Source organism: Talpa occidentalis, unplaced genomic scaffold (assembly GCF_014898055.3).
Source record: "Talpa occidentalis isolate TD23 unplaced genomic scaffold, MPIMG_talOcc4v2.1 talOcc4.13, whole genome shotgun sequence".
Taxonomy (NCBI): domain Eukaryota; kingdom Metazoa; phylum Chordata; class Mammalia; order Eulipotyphla; family Talpidae; genus Talpa; species Talpa occidentalis.
The window spans coordinates 11,578,971-11,597,809 of record NW_023601322.1 but is presented as its reverse complement, the minus strand read 5'-3'; positions in this window follow the sequence as shown (position 1 = coordinate 11,597,809).

Here is an 18,839-nt window from a genome sequence, read left to right as displayed (position 1 = left end):
GCTTTTCAAAGGAGACTTTCTTGTAACTTAACCACTGGTGTCCCTGGAGCTACTCTGGGCCTTGCTGAACTTAAACCTCCCTCTCTTTCATCACGAACTCCTGCTCTTTCAGCTTCCCCTCTGGTGTCTGAAGTCCACACATCAACCAGGTTGAGGTGACCAGACTACACCCGTGTGAAAACGCAAGCTGGCCTCCTTGGTGGTGCACCGGGTTGAGCACAGCACTGGGAAGCTATCCGCAGCCTCTGCAGCACGAATTCGATCCCCGGACAGCCAGGGAGCAACTCACATGACGCAGCAGACCTCTCCTGTCTCACCCGCTGCTCCCCTCAGCAGTGTGTTCCGTCAGTCTGCCTGTTCTGCTCCCCACTCTGTCTCTGGTGAATCCTCTCACCCCACCCCCTGACCACTGGCCTGTACCCAGGTTCTTGTATACATAAATAAATAAAATTTTTGAGGAAAAAAAAGCGCAGGCCATCAGATTGGTAGCAAGTCAAAGGGGAGACTTGCCACCAGCTTCAGTGAATCGAGATGATCAACACTTAGAAGGGGCCACCTGCGTGCCTGATACAGTATTCTCCCGCCACTCCAGCAGGACGCTTCCCCAGACCCCCAGGAGATGCCCGAGACCTCAGACAGTACCCATCCCTACACCTTAGGCACAGCAACAATAACTCAGAAAAAAATAGAACAATTACAGTAATACTGTTCTATAATAATAATATACAATAGTATTCTAAAAGTTGTGACTATGTTCTCTGTCCGCCCGCCTTCCTCCTTGCCCCCTCCCTCCCTCCCTCCATCGTGTTGGACAGGATATTTTCAGACCTGGGTTGACAAGGAGTAACTGAAATCCCAGGAAGCAAAAATGAAGATAAGTGTCTTGCGTGTGTCATGTCATTTACATGCAGCCTGTGAATCGTGCTGTTGCTATTATGATCCCCATTTTCTAGATCAGGAAGCAGAGGGAAGCGGGGTTCTCTCGCCCAGGGTCAGACAGCTCACTGGAGCTGGTGTAGCGCCCAGGTTTGGCTGCAGGGATGCGCTGCCTGGTGTCTGAACGCCGAAGCTCCGGACACAGAGCGGGGAGGAAGGCAGGAACGGGGTTGAGGGGGGGTTGCCTTGCAGGCTGGTTTTGAATCACGCTCCTGGCTATCGGCAGACTTTGAAGGACGCTAGCCGAGCTGACCAGGCTCCCCAGAGACTGTGGCAGCGAGGGGTGGAGAGCGAGCAGGGCGGTGGAGCTGTTTGGGATGGGAAGTGGGGCGTGGCGGTGGTGGAAAGACCAGCCGAGGAGAAACAGGCAGGACGAGGTCCCCACGGGGACCAGGGAAGCTCTCCCAGCCCGAGGGTGAGCTCCACGCCGGCCACCTGGAAATGGCCCTCTCTGAAGAGTCCGGCCTGCATCCACGCCAGCAGAGTGGGGCCCTGGAGAGGGACACTGCGGCCCCAGCTGGGAGAGCCTGGACCCCAGACACCCCTTTGGGACCGCTGCCTGGGCCAGTCCTCTCTGGGGCTTCTTCTGGGTTCTGGGAAGGCCATGAGGCGGGCCCCCAGCAGAGGGCAGCATGGGCTTGACTGTGCCTGGCTCTGCCCTCTGGGGAGCCGCTGCATACTCCCAATCCTGCACCCGCAGGCCCCGGCGAGAGCCAGGAGGGAGCAGCTTTGCATTTTCACAGCCCTGGAGCATCCACACACACTCGGGTCCTCCTCGTGCCGCCTGCAACGACGACAGGAAGAGGAGACAGCACAGGAAGGTGGGGAGACCCGAGAAGGCGTGGAGAGAGGTTGCCAGCACAGGGGCTGGCAGGTGGGCACAGCCACCAGCAAGCCAGGCGTGGCTGCTCTCCCCTCTCCTGTCCTCCTGTCCTCCTGGTCGTGGCCGCATGGCCTGGGGCCGCTGGACTCCTCTGAGGGAGGCTCCTGCTGGGAGGACAGTCAACAAGTACCCACCAGGCTGGGGAAGGCCCCGGGGTGCAGCTGTAGCTCAGCTCTGAAACCACCCAGAAGTGGGGGTGGGCAGGGAAAGGAAGAGGAACTGCTGAAGCTCCCCGAAGAGCAGGTTGTCACAGGGTGACAGCACAGGGTGTCGAGCCCTGCATGACCGCCCAGCCTTCTCGCCCACTCCAGTCTGTTGGTTTAAATTGTTTTTAATTGGGGCAAAATATCAGTCACATTAAGTTCAACAGCTGAACCATCCTGAGTGTTCCGGCCAGGGGTAAGTGCGCTCACCTTTCCCCCACTCTGGCTTTTGTTGTGATTTCTCATCTGTAGACCCTGAGGCTCGGCACGCTCGCGCCGACCTCACAGAACAGCCAGAGGCCTGGACAATGATTTTGTTGAGAAAACGATGGCAGGAACAGCAAGGTGGGTAGGAGCTTCCACTCACCCCTAGCTCGGGAGAGCCCCAGGAATATGTCAGGAAACACTCTGGTACACACGTGTTTCTTTTCTTTTTTTAAGATGATTTATTTATGGACCTCCCTGGTGGCACAGCGGTTGAGCACCACACAGGGTAATCGCCGCACTGTGCCACTGTCCGCAGCCTCTGCAGCACCAGTTCGATCCCGGCCAGCCATTGAGAATCCCACATGGCACAGCAGACCTCTCTTGTCTCGCCCGCTGCTCCTCTCAGCATTGTCTTCAGTCAGTCTGCCTGTTCTGTTCCCCACTCTGTCTCTGGTGAATCTTCTCGCCCTCCCGTGCATCTGGCCTATACCCCGGTTCTTGTGTAAAAATAAATAAATCTTTTTAAAAAAAAAAAGATTTATTTATGCATACAAGAGCTGGGGTAAAGGCCAGATGTGCAGGAGGGTGGGAGGATCACCAGAGACAGAGTGGGGAACAGAAAAGGCGAATCTACTGAAATACACTGCTGAGGGGAGCAGTGGGTGAGGCAGGAGAGGTCTGCTGCGCCATGTGGGCAGCTCCCTGGCCGGAAATCGAACTCGTGCTGCAGAGGTTGTGGATAGCCCCATAGGTTGTGTCTTGACCCCTTGCACCACCAGGGAGGCCCACATACACATGTTTCTGACCGCCAATGGGCAACTCATGGGGCAATATCTCCCAGGACTTGGACTTAAGCAAATTGATGTATGGAAAGAGCCCCAAATTACAGAGAAGGGCCTCCCTGTGACATCATTTAGTTCTCTTCCCAGTGCAAGAGGCAGAAGAATAGCCCTGAAAGACCTCCACCTCCTCATTCCCAGAACTTGGGGCTGCTGCCTTACAAGAGAGGGATTTTGCAGATGCAATTAACAACTTGAGATAGGGAGATGATCCTGGAGTGTCTGGGGGGCGGGGGGAGGCCATGTCCGCACATGAATCCATACAGCAGAAACCAGGGAGAGTCACAGCAGAAAGGAGATGAGTGCAGACAGAGGCGGTGAGGCCAGGAGGCTCCTTGAAGATGGAGTAGCGGCCTCAAGCCCAGGAATGCAGTGTCAACAGAAGCTGAAAAAGGCAAGGACACAGGTTTCCCCTCAGATCCCCTGCAAGCCCCCGAGTCCCCCTCCAGCTCTCCGATGTGTCTTCTCCCCAAGGCTGTCTCCACACTCATTTCATCCTATTTCTCCTGTGTGAGCCCCAGCCCTCCTCCCCCTGTGTCCTGTCCAGAATTAGTCTTCAGAGCTTTATACCTTCCCCCTTGGGGCCAATAAGGAACCTCCTTTACCTAGAGCATACAGACCAAGCCAGGTTGCTTACAAGGGAGTTTTACTGCGCCAGACTTGGGGAGTTTTGAAGGACTGCTCGCTCCTTGTCCTAACTCTGCTGCCACATGACTCAGTTAATTCCTTGCCAGTGTTCCTTTTTCTGAAACGGCACTTCCAGGGGATGATTGCAAGGTTTCACAAGTTAGCATTTGGGAAGAACTCCTTGAGCAACTACATAAGTGAAAAAAATCACACAGCTGCTGTAGGGTAAGGTAAAAAAAAAAAAAGTATCAGGCTTTTCTGCCCTCCCGCCATTAGGATTGATGATGGATCCCTGTGGTCCTGAATGCATGCCTGATGGCGGGCACCTGGAGTAGGTGTGGGCGTGCATAGGTGGGTACACCTGTGCTGAGAGACTGGGTTTATAAGGGTGGCATCACGGGGACACCAGAAGAGCAGAGTGAGCAGAGTCACAAGAGAAGCAGAGACCACCAGAGAACACCGGAGAGCTCAGAAAGAGTGAAGACTTGCTGGGGGCTGGGAGGCCTGTCTGCCTCTAGGCCCCCCAGCACCCCTGCCTGCTGTGTACCTGGTAAATCCCAATAAAAGGCTGAAAAGCCACTGAGGGCTCCAGGACTCTCTCCTTCACCCATCTGCTCGGGTCATAGAAACCCTGCTCCGTCCCTTCCTGCCATTACAGCTGTAAATTCTGATGTCTTAGAACAATTCCTTAGAAACTCCCAAAAGCACTGAAAATTTTGTATTGCTCTGTAGTCGTATTAGTTGCATATGTCTGCACTAGGTACATACCTACATGGAGCTCATACTCACGTATCCTTATATACATACATATCACTGCACCCATGCATAGAAGAACATGTGAACAGTGTACAGTGCCACACATACATCATTGCGCATACCCGTGTAGTGGCAGATATACACAGAGTGGCATGCATTCATATGGGGCCATGAGGACACATAGCTGCATGAGGACATACAGCCGCGGGCAGGTATGTAGGTTGTGTGGTTGCATGGATGTAAGTAGTTATATGTGTGCTGCATGCGTGCTTCATAGTTGCATGCATACATATTGTTCCATCTCAGGTATGTTCTCCTGACAGTGAGTTATGCTCATTCTATACAGGAGCTTGTGACTTAGGGAGGTGAAGATCACCTGGGCCCAGGCTGGCTGAGTTCCTGGGAGCTAAACAAGGCCCAGTGAGCTTTCCTCTCTGCCCTGGCGTCTCCAGCAGTGGGAAGAGCTACGTGAGCAGTGCCTGCCACAGGGTGGGAACCCAGTGATACAAACGGGTGGCATTTCTCCCATCTCCAGCAAAAGGAGGTGAGCCATTACCGAAGAGACTGCGCCGGGTCAGAGAAACAGAAATGGATGAAACGGTGTAAGGGCAGGAAATGACCACAGTGCAGGTTTTCTGATCCCATGCAGACGGGGTAAAGGAGGAGTCAGAGTCCTCAGTGGCTTTTGCTGGGTTTTTTTTGGGATTACCAGGCATATGGCAGGCAGAGGCCTCCCAGCCCCCAGCAAATCCGCACTCTCTCTGGGCTCTCTGCTTCTGCTTCTGCTTCTTTGCTTCTCTCTCGGCTTCTCTTCGGCTTCTTGGCTTCTATTAGTGTCCCCGTGACGCCGCCCTTAAAAACACAGTCTTAGCTCAGGTGAACCCACTGCAGGTGCCCGCCATCAGGCATGCATTCAGGATCACAGGGTTCCCTCATCTATCCTGATGGAGGGAGGGCAGAAAAGCCTGATATTTTTCCTTACCCTACAAACGGGTAATACCGGGTTTCTTTGTGCTTTTCGTAAGTCACAACCAAAATGCAAGGCGTCAGATAGGGGTGGAATCAATTCCTGACACCAAGATGGACTCACAGTTCTCTGCTCCTGGGTCCTGCTGCTCCTTCCCAAGGAGTCCATGGCCAAGTAAGACTCCATGGCTGGGGTTCCACGTGGAAGCTGTTTTCTGAGCTCTCGCTCTCTCTCCCAGGGCACCACCAGGAATTACTGTTAAAGTGCTTCTCAGAAGTGCTTTTGTGGTTTGGCTTCTAAGATTCTAAGAAAAGGACTGCAGGGAGAAAAGGGACTTTCAACCGTGGGGAACTGGAGTAAGAGCAGAATGACCCCGCTTGCGCAATTTAGTCTTCAATGAAGGCGTAGCGGTGCTTCGCGTGTGAATGGCCACCGGGTGGCACTGTTACTCTCTAAAAATGGGAGGGGTGGCCGCGTGTTGGTGGGACGTGTGCACCAGGCTGTGGTGGTGGTGGTGTGAAAGGCCGTCGTGGTATGGTGTCATGTGGGGAGTTTGTATGTACGTGTCTGCGTGGCATGTGTGTGGCATGTAATGTGTGTGTTGGTGGCCTCCCTGGTGGCGCAAGTGGTTAAGCACAGCACCAGGAAGCTATCCGCAGCCACTGCAGCCCCAGTTCAATGCCCGGCTGGCCAGGGAGCTACCCACATGGCGCAGCAGACCTCTCCTGTCTCGCCCGCTGCTCCCCTCAGCAGTGTATTTCAGTCAGTCTGCCTGTTCTGTTTCCCACTCATCTCTGGTGAGTTCTCTCACACACCACACCTCCCCCACCCCCCGCTATAACTCTGGCCTGTACCCTAGTTCTTGTACGCAAAATAATTTTTTTTTTTTATAGAGGCATGTTTTTATTTATTTGTTTGTTTTGTTTTTGTTTATACAAGCACTGGGTACAGTCAGAAGCGCGGGAGGGTGAGAGAATTCACCAGAGCCAGAGCGGGGAGCAGAGCAGGCAGAAGGACCGAAGTACACTGCTGAGGGGAGCAGCGGGCGGCAGGAGAGGTACACGTGCCATGTGGGACCCTCCGGTGGCCTGGGAGCAGCCGGGAATCGAACCAGCTGCGGGCAGCTTCCAACCCAGCGCTCAACCGCTGCGCCACCGGGGAGGGGAGGCCCCGCAAAATAATTTTTTTTTTTTTAAATGTGTGTGTGTTGGGTTAGCCAGCCATGCCAGATTCTCCCTCATACTCACACTCACCTGCACACCCCCTTCTCCACCAGCTTTCTCCATTGGTCAAAAATGGGCACGAAAGAGCAAGACAGCCAAGCAGAGACCACAAAACAAATGTCAAATCAAAAATCTTTCCTGAGATGCCCTGGGGAAGAACCGTGAGTTCTGGGCCTCTTTGTTACTCCATCTTCTCCCTCGTTATTCTTGCCAGTATCCCCACCTCCATCACTACCCAGAGACACCCCAGAGAGGCCACACTCGATGGCTTTCCAGGAAGATGCCCCCCACCCCATCCTGGCGATTTCCTTCTGGAAGGCAGGTTCATTTCAAAGAGAACTCCAGAGAATGACGCCTTAAGCACCTGCTTGTGAGACCATGTGAGTCCAGAGGATACGGCCCCCAGGAAACCTTCCCCTCCTCTAAAACCACCCCTACGGTGGAAACCACCTCCTAATTCTCCTCAAAGAACTTCAAACTCCAGCCTTGCTGGAAGACTCACAGCAGACACAACTGACACCTGCAAAACACTTCTACTCGTTAGTCTTGTTTTTTCTCCCCCTGCTTAACAAGCTCTGAAAGCCCATACTGCAGGGCCACCTCCAGCAGTTTGCAAAGCGGGAGGGAGTGGGCTGGCTTCCCTGCAAGCCTCCAGGGACTCAGTCAGGCTGAGCAACCCTGTGGTGCTCAGCCCAGACAGCCCACGCCTTGGAGCGAGCACGCGTGTGGCTGAGCGCTGGAGTTCAACCAGGCTGCACGCCTGCCTGCCTTGACAGTCCTGGGCAAGTTGTGAGACCTGCCTGGCTTCCAACTCTATTAATTGGGGTTAAATCATCACACAGTAGCAACTGCGAGTGAGGTGATAGGACAGGCATGTTCCCCAGGTCTGAAAGGGCCTCTCCCTGGGCCAAGATGCTCACAAGAGTGCACACCCTCAGTCCGCACCACCACCCTATTTGCAGAAATGGAAGGCGAAGGAATTCAGTGCTGCAGGGACGAGCTGGATTGTCCAGCAATCCCAGGCCTGTAGCAGCGAGAAACAGGCTGGTCCAGGCTCGCCCCTCCTTTGAGACAGGAAACTAGATCTTGCTTGTGGGGCATCTGGAGGGTGTGGGGAGTAGGGCCTAGAGGATCAGCGTGGGGTGCACTGGCTCTGGGCCTCGAGCCTGTGCAGTGCCCTGTTTCCTTGGGAGGAAACAGTGTTATGGAATTTCTTGAAGCAGCGAGTGCCCAGCAGAAGACTTTTATTCTACTTTGAAGGAACTTAATGAAATCACATTTGTGAAGCACTCCAAGGTGAGCCTCAGCAGTGGCAGGAAGTCGGCCACCACCCCACCCCCAGCTGTTTTTACATCAAGACACTGGTGCCGTCTGGGCCACGTCTCCGGTTCACAGAGTTTGCTAGTCTCTCGTCCTGACCCCCTCCAGTCTGTCAGAATTTTTATCATCCTCACAGAAAACTGAGACCTACAAAGGAAGGGAGATTTTCCTTTATTTTTGCAAGGGTAGAGGGGGTGAAGAAAATAGAGGACAAACCCACACATGGGGAGAGATGAGGCTAAGAAGGTGAGGAGGGTCAGAGCAAGAAGCCCAAAAGCAGGGTGGTTAGGAATTGGCCGCCTGGTCAGCAAAGGGAAAGACGGTGGTGGGTCTCTTTGTGACATCTCCTTGTCTGGCCATCCCCTCATTTTGTGGAGGTGGTGGAGGTGATGGTGGAGGTGTGTTTCGTGTGTTTTTTTGACCTTGGAAACATTGTTATGCCCACCAGCCCCTCTCTGGTCTTATCTGCCCAGGGAGGGACTGAGGTCCCTAAAGGCTCCCCCCCCCCCTTTAGGAACCAAGGGCTCTTGGTGACGCGACTCCTGCCACCTCGGAGCCCACAAGGCCTGGCACAGCCACCCTCCCTTCCTCCCCAGCCCAGCCAGGTCCTGTTGCTGAGGGAACCAGCCAACAGCCCAGCCCCCTTCTCCACAGAAATGGCCAGAAGAGAGGAGCAAAGGATTAAATTGCCCTAATCTCTAGGCTTCAGAGGAGCTGGGAGCCCGGCCAGCATGAGGTGGCAGCACCCCATTGGCCCAGCAGAGGCAGGAGGCCACAGGCCCAGGCAGACTCTCCCTGCGCCCCACCTCCACTTCCCAGTCCACAACCACAAACCACCCCCCCCAAAGGGCAGACACCGGTTTTGCTTCCCTAGCACAGGAAGGGAGGGCCGCAGCAGGGCGCTGCCTGGCTTCACGCTCTGATCTGACCTGGGGGCCTGTAGGAGAAGGGATTGGTTTGGTTCTGACTTACGGTCTGTCAACATCGGAGGTGAATGAGATCACCTTCTACCTGTGGCCCAAGCCAGGCACCACAAATAGACACAGAGGGAAGGGCGTGCCTCCCTCCCAGCTCACGCTCAGCCGGAGGCAAATGCTGCTCCCTGTGGGGCTCTCAGCCAGCGTTCAAGGCCTCCTGTAATCCTGTGGCTTGGGAGCTTCCCTCCAGAGGGCAGGTGGGTCACCTTAAGAAAACACTCATGTCCAGGCCCCATCCCGCCCTACAATCCAGATTCAGCCTCCTGGGTGGGTCTCAAGGACAGGTATTTTCATGAGTCCAGAGGAAGAGCCATAGCTGCCCTGGCAGAGACAGGCCAGGAAAGCCCAGGGAGGCTAAGGGGTCCCCACTGACACTGGCAGCGGGAGGCCTGGGACAGCACCGTGGTTCTCTTGACTTGGCACAGTAGCTCTCTGCCATATTACCTTCTCTGCTGAAAAACACATGTTTTTAAAGAGCAGTGCACATACTATTTAGCAAATAGAGAAAATATCAAAAGGTATAAATAAATTACATCACATCCTTGATTCCTGCCAAATTGGTGTGTGCACCGACCCTAGTGCACAGCCTGTATTTTTGTGACAGCTCACATACTAGCTGTCGATCTTGGATAACTTGCTTACCCTCCAGTCTCAGCTATAAGAGGAGGATAATACTAATAATATAGTCTTTTTTTAAGATTTATTTATGCATACAAGAGCTGGGGTGTAGACCAGAGGTGTGGAGGTGAGAGGATTCACCAGAGACAGAGTGGGGAACAGAACAGGCAGACTGAACTGCACTGCTGAGGGGAGCAGCGGGAGAGACAAGAGAGGTCTGCTATGCCATGTGGGTCACCTGGCCAGGGATTGAACTCATGCTGCAGTAGCTGCAGATACCATCATAGTGCTGTGTCTTCAACCCTTGCACCACCAGGGAGGCCCCCAAATAATATAGTCTTGATGGCATTGTTGGGAGAACAAGGCAGATGCAAAAACAGCTATCACTGATGCACTCACAGTTTACAACCAGGACACAGCTTGGCAGGCCAACTCTTATCTGCTCCAAGTGCTGTTGGGGCGAAACTGCACTAAACAAAGGGGTACCCAGGACCCTAAAATGCTAAGGGGGAAAAAAACATTTGCCCATTCTAAGGGCCTAGCCATCTGTGTACACAAAAGCAAAGCAACAGACTCAGTGTGCTCAAAAATCTTTAATTGTGCAGAGAGAGAGAGAGAGAGAGAAAAAAGAATTTCAAATAACAGACTCCTGATGAAACTCCAAAAATCATCCATCGCCTGTGGGCAAATGTCCAGCCAGACAGGCTTGGCCTGAAGTGGAGAAAGCTGTAAGGAGGTCTGTACTTGTATTTTTCTGTTGCCAGCATAGAAGAACACTGAGGGGTGTGGGATAATTCCCTGTGTGTCCCAGCACTAATCACAGAAACTCCTAAAAGCTGTTGCAGAGGCATCTCCATAAAAAGGGGAGGTGCAGGAATCTAGAAATCCTAAATAAGGGACCAGGAAAAAGAATAACTATAAGAAAGAAAAAATCAAAATCAACAAACAACTATGAACCAGAGACACACTACGGGGGGTGGGGGTGGGGAAAGGAGGGATTGGGGTCAAAATAAGGGGGTTGCAATTGTATGGGGAATACAAAAATAAAATTTAGGGCCTCCCCGGTGGCGCAGCGGTTGAGCGCTGGGCTGCGAGGCTGTCCGCAGCCTCTGCAGCACCGGTTCGATCCCCGGCTGCCAAACGAGGGTCCCACATGGCGCACAGACCTCTCCTGCCGCCCGCTGCTCCCCTCAGCAGTGTACTTCGTCACTCTGCCTGTTCTGCTCCCCGCTCTGGCTCTGGTGAATTCTCTCACCCTCCCGCGCTTCTGACTGTACCCAGTGCTTGTATAAATAAATAAATAAATCTTTAAAAAAAAAAATTTAAAAAAAAAGGGGGGGAGGTGCCATGTTCCCACCTCCACTTACAGGCAGCGGCCTTGGACTTACTGCTGGGAATGAAGGGCGGGCCTGAGTAACCAAGTGAAGCTCTATAACATGGAAGGCAGGCAGGCTCTTGGGAAGAAAGATGAAGGGAGGAGAGCTCTTGCTCCTGTGACCTGACTTGTACCCTGGTTCTGCTGGGAAAGAGTCCTGGAAGGAGACACACATAGAGACACGCGGTTGAGCGACCCACGAGGAGGCTGACAATGTCAGCCATTACCTTGATCTGTACATTGATTTTCCTCCTTTTGGGCTTTGCAGCTCTCTGGGACCTGCTTCAGAACCCCCTTCCTATGGTTGCACACCAGAAGGTGCTTTAGATTTCTTGCAAGCTTTCCGGTCACACTTCAGGCCAACCCTGTTGGGCTGGACATTTATTCAATGTATGCAGTGATTTGGGGTATTTTATTGGGACATTAGTATCCTTTCTTCTCTTCCCACTCTGCATCCTGATTCCATTAAAGTTCGTTGACATTAAGAGTCTGCTTTGCCTTTTGTGCACATGGATGGCCGGATCCCTCTAGAACATACAAGTTTGGGGGTCCCAGCGTGCCTCTCAGATGTGAGCTAACAAGGGCTATAACTGTCATTTGTCCAACAATCACCTACATTGCTGTGTTGGATCGCAAGTTGACGCCTCCCCTGTGCTGTGCTAAGCTGTGAAGTTTCACCAAAACAGTAAGCTCTTTGAGGGCAAGGTTCCAGCTTCCAGGATACATTTTTGTGTCCCCCGCAGAGATTTACACTTTGCAAACTCGTTAAGTATCAGCCCTTGATTTATTTTCTTCTGACCGCCCTGCACGGGGAAGGGGACATGGGAGCTGCTTTCATTGATGTTTTGTACAACTGGAGCTTGCTAGCCTCCAGGGAAGAATCAGAAACAGCCCCTTTGTTTTCCCATTCTGCCTGGGGCTGGGTGGGGAGCAGGGAGGAGGGGGTGCCGGTGCCTGGCAGAGGGGAAGCTCAGGGAGGAGGCGGTGAAGGGCGGGCAGATATGTTGAGGAAATTCCATTTCAGTCCCTCATTTCCGAAGTTGCTCTGTGATTAGCTGGGCTCTTTGTAGCCCTGGCCTGCAGCACTGGGGCCAGGCCTCAGGTCATAAAAAGCAACAGGAAAATACAAGCGCAGACCCCTTTACAGCCTGGACAGGAGGGTGAAGGGTTCGCTTTGTTGTTTATCTCCCAAACTGAAGTCAATTATCCCAATTTCTTTAAAAAAAAAAAAAAGGTACTTGTGGTTATAGTTTAAGTTCATGTCTTCTCTAAAAGCAAGCCTCTATCACACATTCTTTCCCTGCGGTTCCAAGGGCTGGAGCCCAGTCTGTGGTCAGGAGGGCAGCCCTGGGGTCACGTGTCAGAGGTCAGGGGCCCCCTGATTGTTCCCAAATGCACTGCCAAGTAGCCATAGATTTGAACTTTGCTTTGTTGCTGGGGACCTGGGAGTCTGCAGGGGAGGGGAGAGGCTGGGGGTGGACAGCTCTTCACTTCAAAGGCAGCTGCTTTGGTTTCACTGGGCTTAAGCTTTCAATCCTTGAACCAATCCCCTCTGGGGCTCCCGATGAGTGGGAGGTGGCACTTGATGGAAGCTCTGATGCAAGCCTTGCAGATTCAGTGACTTTGGAGTCGGAAACCCTCAGGATTAACCTTAGAGGTTGCTTTTAGTGGCCCTGGAGCAACTGGGGTTGCTTTTAGATGCCCTGGAGCAACTGAGATTGCTCAAAAGCAAAAAGTTGCCCAAAAGCAACCAAGACCTCCCAGCTTCCCAGGACAACCAGGATTCTGTAACAAACAGCTATGGAAGAAGGTGAAGTGCAAAATGAACTCCAAATTTTGGCCTTACCCAGGGGGTAGAAGGTGTCAGCTAGATAAATCAAGTGGAAGGAGGGTAAAGAAGCATTCCAGACTATCCCCCAAATAAGTATCTCTACTAATATCTGATAATCTACCATAAACATGTTGTCAATTTATTGACATGGAAGACCGTTTAGTGCAAAAAGCAAACTGCTGCTAGTTAGACAGAGTTTATTAGATAATCAAAGTGAGGATTCAAACCTAGAAACAGTCCTCCAGATTTTACTCTGAGAGCTGTTTCAAAAACACATATTTGAACTTAGTTTATATAGGTAGAAACTGGGAGTTACTGATATTAAAAAATGTTAAGCGTTCTTGTGGGGGGGAAATAGAAGGGGTGCCTTCTGTGTCCAGAGGCTTAAACCCAAAGATATATCGATGCTAACTATACTCAAAGACAAGTAAGGCAGGATTCAATCTCTTTCTTCATAAAGAATGCGCTGTGGAGCAGCAAAGACTGGATAGCCATTATTAAATCTTCTTTAATTGGTCCTTGGCATTAGTGGGGGTGAAAAGTCTGGCTCTACCCACAGACAGCAGATCTTGCATAGCTGTTTCAGAATTCAAGCCTGTGCAGATGGCACTGCTCTCCCATCTGCCAGATCAGGGAGGGGTCATATTCCCAGAACATTCTCCAGTATGTTCACACTAGAGAGTAATAATACATAGTGCATGGAATCCACACACTCAAACACACAGAGAAAACATAATACATCAAAGTGCTGATAGTTGTCTCCCTGCGTGGTGGACTTTCAAGTGATTTTTACTTTCCTGCAGTTTAGAATTAACTAAGACTACGCATATATTTCTTATGTAATTTTTTCAGGGAAAAAGCTAACATTCATGAATCATTTTCTCAGTACAGAGTTCTCAAATTGTGGTTTAAATATACCAGCACCAGGCTCAGGAAGACAGCTGGAGTCCCACCAGCAGCTCAGGGCTCAGCAGAAGGGGGTGGAAGCGCAGAAGGGGGTGGGAGCCTGAGAAACAGCATTTTAAACACCCTTCCAGGCAATTCTAATGGAAAGTCATCCACCGATGTGATGTTGCTTTCTTCGGAGGTCTGGCTCCACTGAGAGGCATGTCAGGGTGAGCAAGAAACCCCTGGGTTCCGAGTTTCCTTGCTCTCGCACTGCCGCCTGTCCTGTCCTTCTGTCCTCAGGAACTGTCAGAGTGACCCTGTGCAGATGAGGAGCCTAATTACACGCCAGAGGGACCAGGCCCCAGCAGTGCTGCTGCCATTACCCCGCCCATGATGTCCTGAACGAGGTGGCTGCTGGGAAGCGGGTGGAGCTCAATGGCCATTTTGTAGGGGCCCTTTGAAAGGGAGTCAGGTGCATGGGCTTTCTCTTCTATGAGATGATGTAGCCTCTCTGTGGGGCGTCAGGCCATTGCCCCAACCAGCCAGGCCTCTGCCCTCCCTGCCAACTCCTGTAGCTGCAGCTCCACTTTCACTGGTAACTATCTCCTGCTTCCTCTCCCCTGCTAGTTAGACCCTTCCCTCTACCTTGCTGGTTAGAAATTTTGTTTGTTTTTGCTGCACCAGAGTGCCTTTTTTTAGCATTTGTGCAGCAGGGTGGCCGAACCCAGAACCAGTGAGACATTCTGACATGGTAAAGATTTTTAGCCCCTTTGGCCACTAAAAGAACCAGAACTAGCCTATCAGCCCTGACAGAGGTGACCCCGCCTGGTCCCTCCCCCAGCACCTTGGCAAATAATCCGTAGCCAGAGGCCCAGTGTCCAGACCCTCGTCCATCCCGCCCTTTAGTCTCTATCACTGCACTTTCTGGCTAGAAGGAGCTACTGCACAGGTTTATTTGCATAATTACATAAACCAAGTACGACTGAAGCAATGAATCAGAGTAAGCGGACATCAGGCAGAAGAATCACGGGTAAGTCTGGTTCTTTTCCTTGGTAGATGTGATCCTAAGTTAGTTTTTTAACCACTCTAAACCTCAGTTTCCTCAGTTGTAAAATGGGGAGAGTCATACCTACCTCATATAGTTGTTACAAAGCTTCAGAATAAATGATGCATACATGCAAAGCATTGCAGATGCTGACAACAGTAGCTACTACCTACCCGAGGCACAGAACTCTTGTGAATGGAGGCTGATGTGGTTCTCAAACCCCAGGGAGTTTATTGATGCACATTATTAAGTCTTTCCCCCAGATACTGCAAATTAGTTCCTCTTAGGGGAGGTCTCTGGAAACTGATACTTAGCAAGCACCCCAGGTGATTCCGATCAGACTTTATGGGTAGTCCCTGATTGCATTTGAGAAACAATTTCATCAGCGAAGCAGACAACTGCAGTTACTGAATAACCCTACCTGTGTACTCTAGCCTCCCCTTGTTATAGGACAGGGAGAGGGGCAGCCCAAGCCCCGCAAACCTGCCTATTCTAAATGGGTTCTGCCATCCGCCGCATCAACACAAAACAGGAGACTTTAATGGGAAGGAACTTTAATAAAACTAGGAAACAATACAGGTAAGGCAAAGAGTCTAGTTTCTAAATGAAGCACCCAAAGTTACCCGTCCCCTCGTGGGTAAAACTCCATCCATATGGGATCGGCCCAGAACAAGGCCCCAAAGTCTACCACAAGTCTAAAACATCTTCCAGTGGGGACCCACAGAAAAGGGTCACAAACAACCAGACAAGCCCGGAAGGAAAAGAGCAAAATCAACATCAAGATAAAAGCTGCCATTGTCATCTCTCCACGGGTCTCACCCACATCTGTGTCACCCAGTCCACGACCAAAAGACAAGCGCAGTTTCTTCACGTGTCTCTAGGCTCCATGCGCCTCCTCCAGGTCTCCTGGCTCCATCCTGCTTCCTTCCTCAGTCTCTTCTGCAGCTTCTCCTCTTCCTGCTCAGCTCCACCCTTCCTTGGGTGGGGCAGGGAACCTGGAACCTCCCCCTTTCCTGGGGACCACCCTGTTACACCCTGACCAGCCATTGTGCTACATCATGGGTTAGCTAAGGTGTAGCTGGTGGCCTTGCTTCCAAATTGGGGTCTGGATACAAATCTGAGCCCTATGTCTTTCCTCCTTGACCAGTAGGTGCCACATTCACTAACCCTCCTTTGCCCAGTCAAGCACCGGGTCTCACCCAGCATCAGTGGGGGAGGGGTAGATATTGCACCTCAGAAATGCAGGTGCAAAACAAATTGTTTCTCTAAAACAAGAATAAGCAAACTATAGCCTGTAGACCAAGTCTGGCTTACATTCTGGTTCTGTACTGGCCACAAGCAAGAAAAAGCTTTTACGCTTTTTCATAGATGTCAAGACGAACAAAGAGAGCAGGCAACAGAGACCCTAAAGCCTCAGCTATGGGTCTGCTACTCCTAGGCAGCCTATTTGGCTGCCATTTTGTCACCTAAACAAGGTCAAAGTGGTCCAGCCAGTTAGGAACAGGAGCCCAACCCTTAAGCCCTTCAAATCAAACAAGAGCACAAAGCTGGATCACACTGGGAAGGTTATGCATCACAAGGTATGTCCAGAATGTCCGGGGGGCTGAGGACCAATGCATAACATGTGCATCAGGAGGTATGTCTGGAACACCCAGGGGCCTGAGGAACGATGCGTAACACATACTCCCAACTTACACATCATCACATCACGAGGTATGACCGGGAATGCCCGGGGGCCTGAGGACCAATGTGTGACAAGGGACCCCAGAAGCTGATCAGTGCAGCAGCTTGTTGATAAGATTAGAACCATGGCTGGATTAGGGTGTATCATCAAGTAGATTAGAAGTGCCTGGAGGGCAGACTCACAATCCCTAATCTTCTACACCCTTCCCCTTTCTCTAATCTCCTTAATCTCCTTACAACCAATTACGTGTGTCAATAAAAGGGCCAGGATCTTGCTCTTCAGCAGCATCCTGCATTGTGCAGCCTGTTCCATGACTCCCATTTGTCAGTGTGGTGTTGTCTAATGCAACACTCAGCCATTCACTCCCAGCCTTTCTAGGAAAAGGCCTCTTGATCCCTGCTATAAGCCTTCCAGATGTCAAGGGTTTTCTTGTTACATGGCATCACTGCACAGACAGGTGCATAGTCTCCTAGTTTGTTTGTTTTTAAGTTAAAGGTGAGTTAAAGAGGTTGGTAAGGGCCTCCCTCATCACACAGGGGTTAAAGACAGCGATGTCAAGCTATCGCCAGCCACTGCAGCACAAGTTCTATCCCCGCTGGGCAGGGAGCAACCCACATGGCGGCAGCAGACCTCTCCTGTCTTGCCCCTGCTCCCCTCAGCAGTGTATTTCAGCCAGTTGCCTGTTCTGTTCCCCACTCTTTCTCTAGTGAATCCTCCCATACCTCTGTCCTGTACCCCAGTTCTTGTTTGCATAAATAAATAATTCTTTAAAAAAGAAAACTGGTTCTTCTCTAATAAATTATCAAACCAGAACTCTTCAAAAGCTGAATGTCTCTGTCACACGGAATTTCCAAAGTCTTACTGTTTTGCCATCTCCACAAATGAACCCTCACCCTGGGTTCATTAGCATGTCAGGTGGGTTCACTGGAGGGAGTTCCCAAGCTTGATTGCTCCTTTCCCACAAGAAGCCCCACATATAATGAGCACCTGTGATGGTGGAGGACATTCTCCAAATGTCACCTACACAATGGTCCAGCACTCTATAGTCATTAACTCAGCAGCTATTTATTACTGAGCTCTCATGATGCTAGGGTACAAATACTAAAACAAAACAAAGCCTGGTCTCAAGAATTGAGCCTGATGGGAAGCCTTCCAGGCACACAATTCCAACAGAACATGTCAATCAAGCGTTGATGGGAGCATGTAAAACCACATCCTGTGAGGTTGAGGAATCCTGGAAAGCTTAGAATTAGAGCATTGAGACTAGGAGAATAAGTGGAGCTTGCCTAGAGGTAAGAAGAAGAAATATCTGGAAGCTTCTAGACAGTGTTGTAGCAAAGAGAAAGAGAGCACAGGGTATCTGGGAAGCAGAAAACAGCTCAGTGTGGCTGCAGTTACCCCTCTGTTGGGAATTTCAAATATGAAACCAGACAGTCCGTGATGTGGGCACATCCCTATATGCTGCTGTTGCGAGAGCCATGGTCTCGGGGGCTGAGGACACCACCTGCAAAAAAGGATATCTTCAAGGCAAGGCCAGGACCCCTGCAAGGAGGCGGTTATACCCCATGAGTGAGCCAATACCAGGGCCACCCTCAATTTCCCACCTAGGTCCAAACCCCAAAGTAGCTTCCATGGTGCTTGAGTCCACTGGGGCTGCGATAGCAAAATACCACAGACTGGGTGGCTTATAAACAGCAGAAATTTGCCTCTCACTGTTCTGAAGGGTGCAGAATCCAGGATCAAGGCCCTGGCAGGTTTGGTCTGCTGAGGGCAAGTTTCCTCAGAGACAACCATTTTGCCATCACATGTTGGAAGGGGCAAAGAGCCCCCTCTAGGAGGTCACCAGTCTCATGCGCCACATATGGGCCAACTGCCTGGTCAGGGATGGAGCTCAGACCTCAGTGGTAATAGCGTGATAGGGCTGAGACTTGACTCCTACACCACCAGGGAAGCCCCTGTATTTGTTTCTGTGGTGTATAACAAATGCTTACAACAGAACCTATTTGTGAACTCACAGTTCTGTAGGTTAGATTCAGCTGGATGAACAGCTCTGGATATCACAGGCTGAAACGACAAGGTGTTGGTTGAGCTGGGTTCTGGGGAAGAAACCATGGCTAAGTTCATCCCCTCATCGCCCATCTTCAAGCTAGCAAGAGCAAGAGTGTATGGAATACTTCTTAACTTTTAATCTCTCTGATTTTCTCTTTTGCTATTGGTGGAATAACACCCTCTGCCTCTAATGGGCTCCAGTGATTTGATTAGGCACACCCAGATAATCTCCCTTTTGATTAACTCTAAGTCGACTGATTAGCAACCTTAATGACAGCTGCAAAATCCCCATTGTCCAGGAATAAAACACCATCACAGCACAGTATCTAATCATACTCCCAGATGCTGGGATTTGGACAAATCAGGGGGGCGACAGCATGTCAGGATTCTTCCTCCCACAAGGGTGACAGA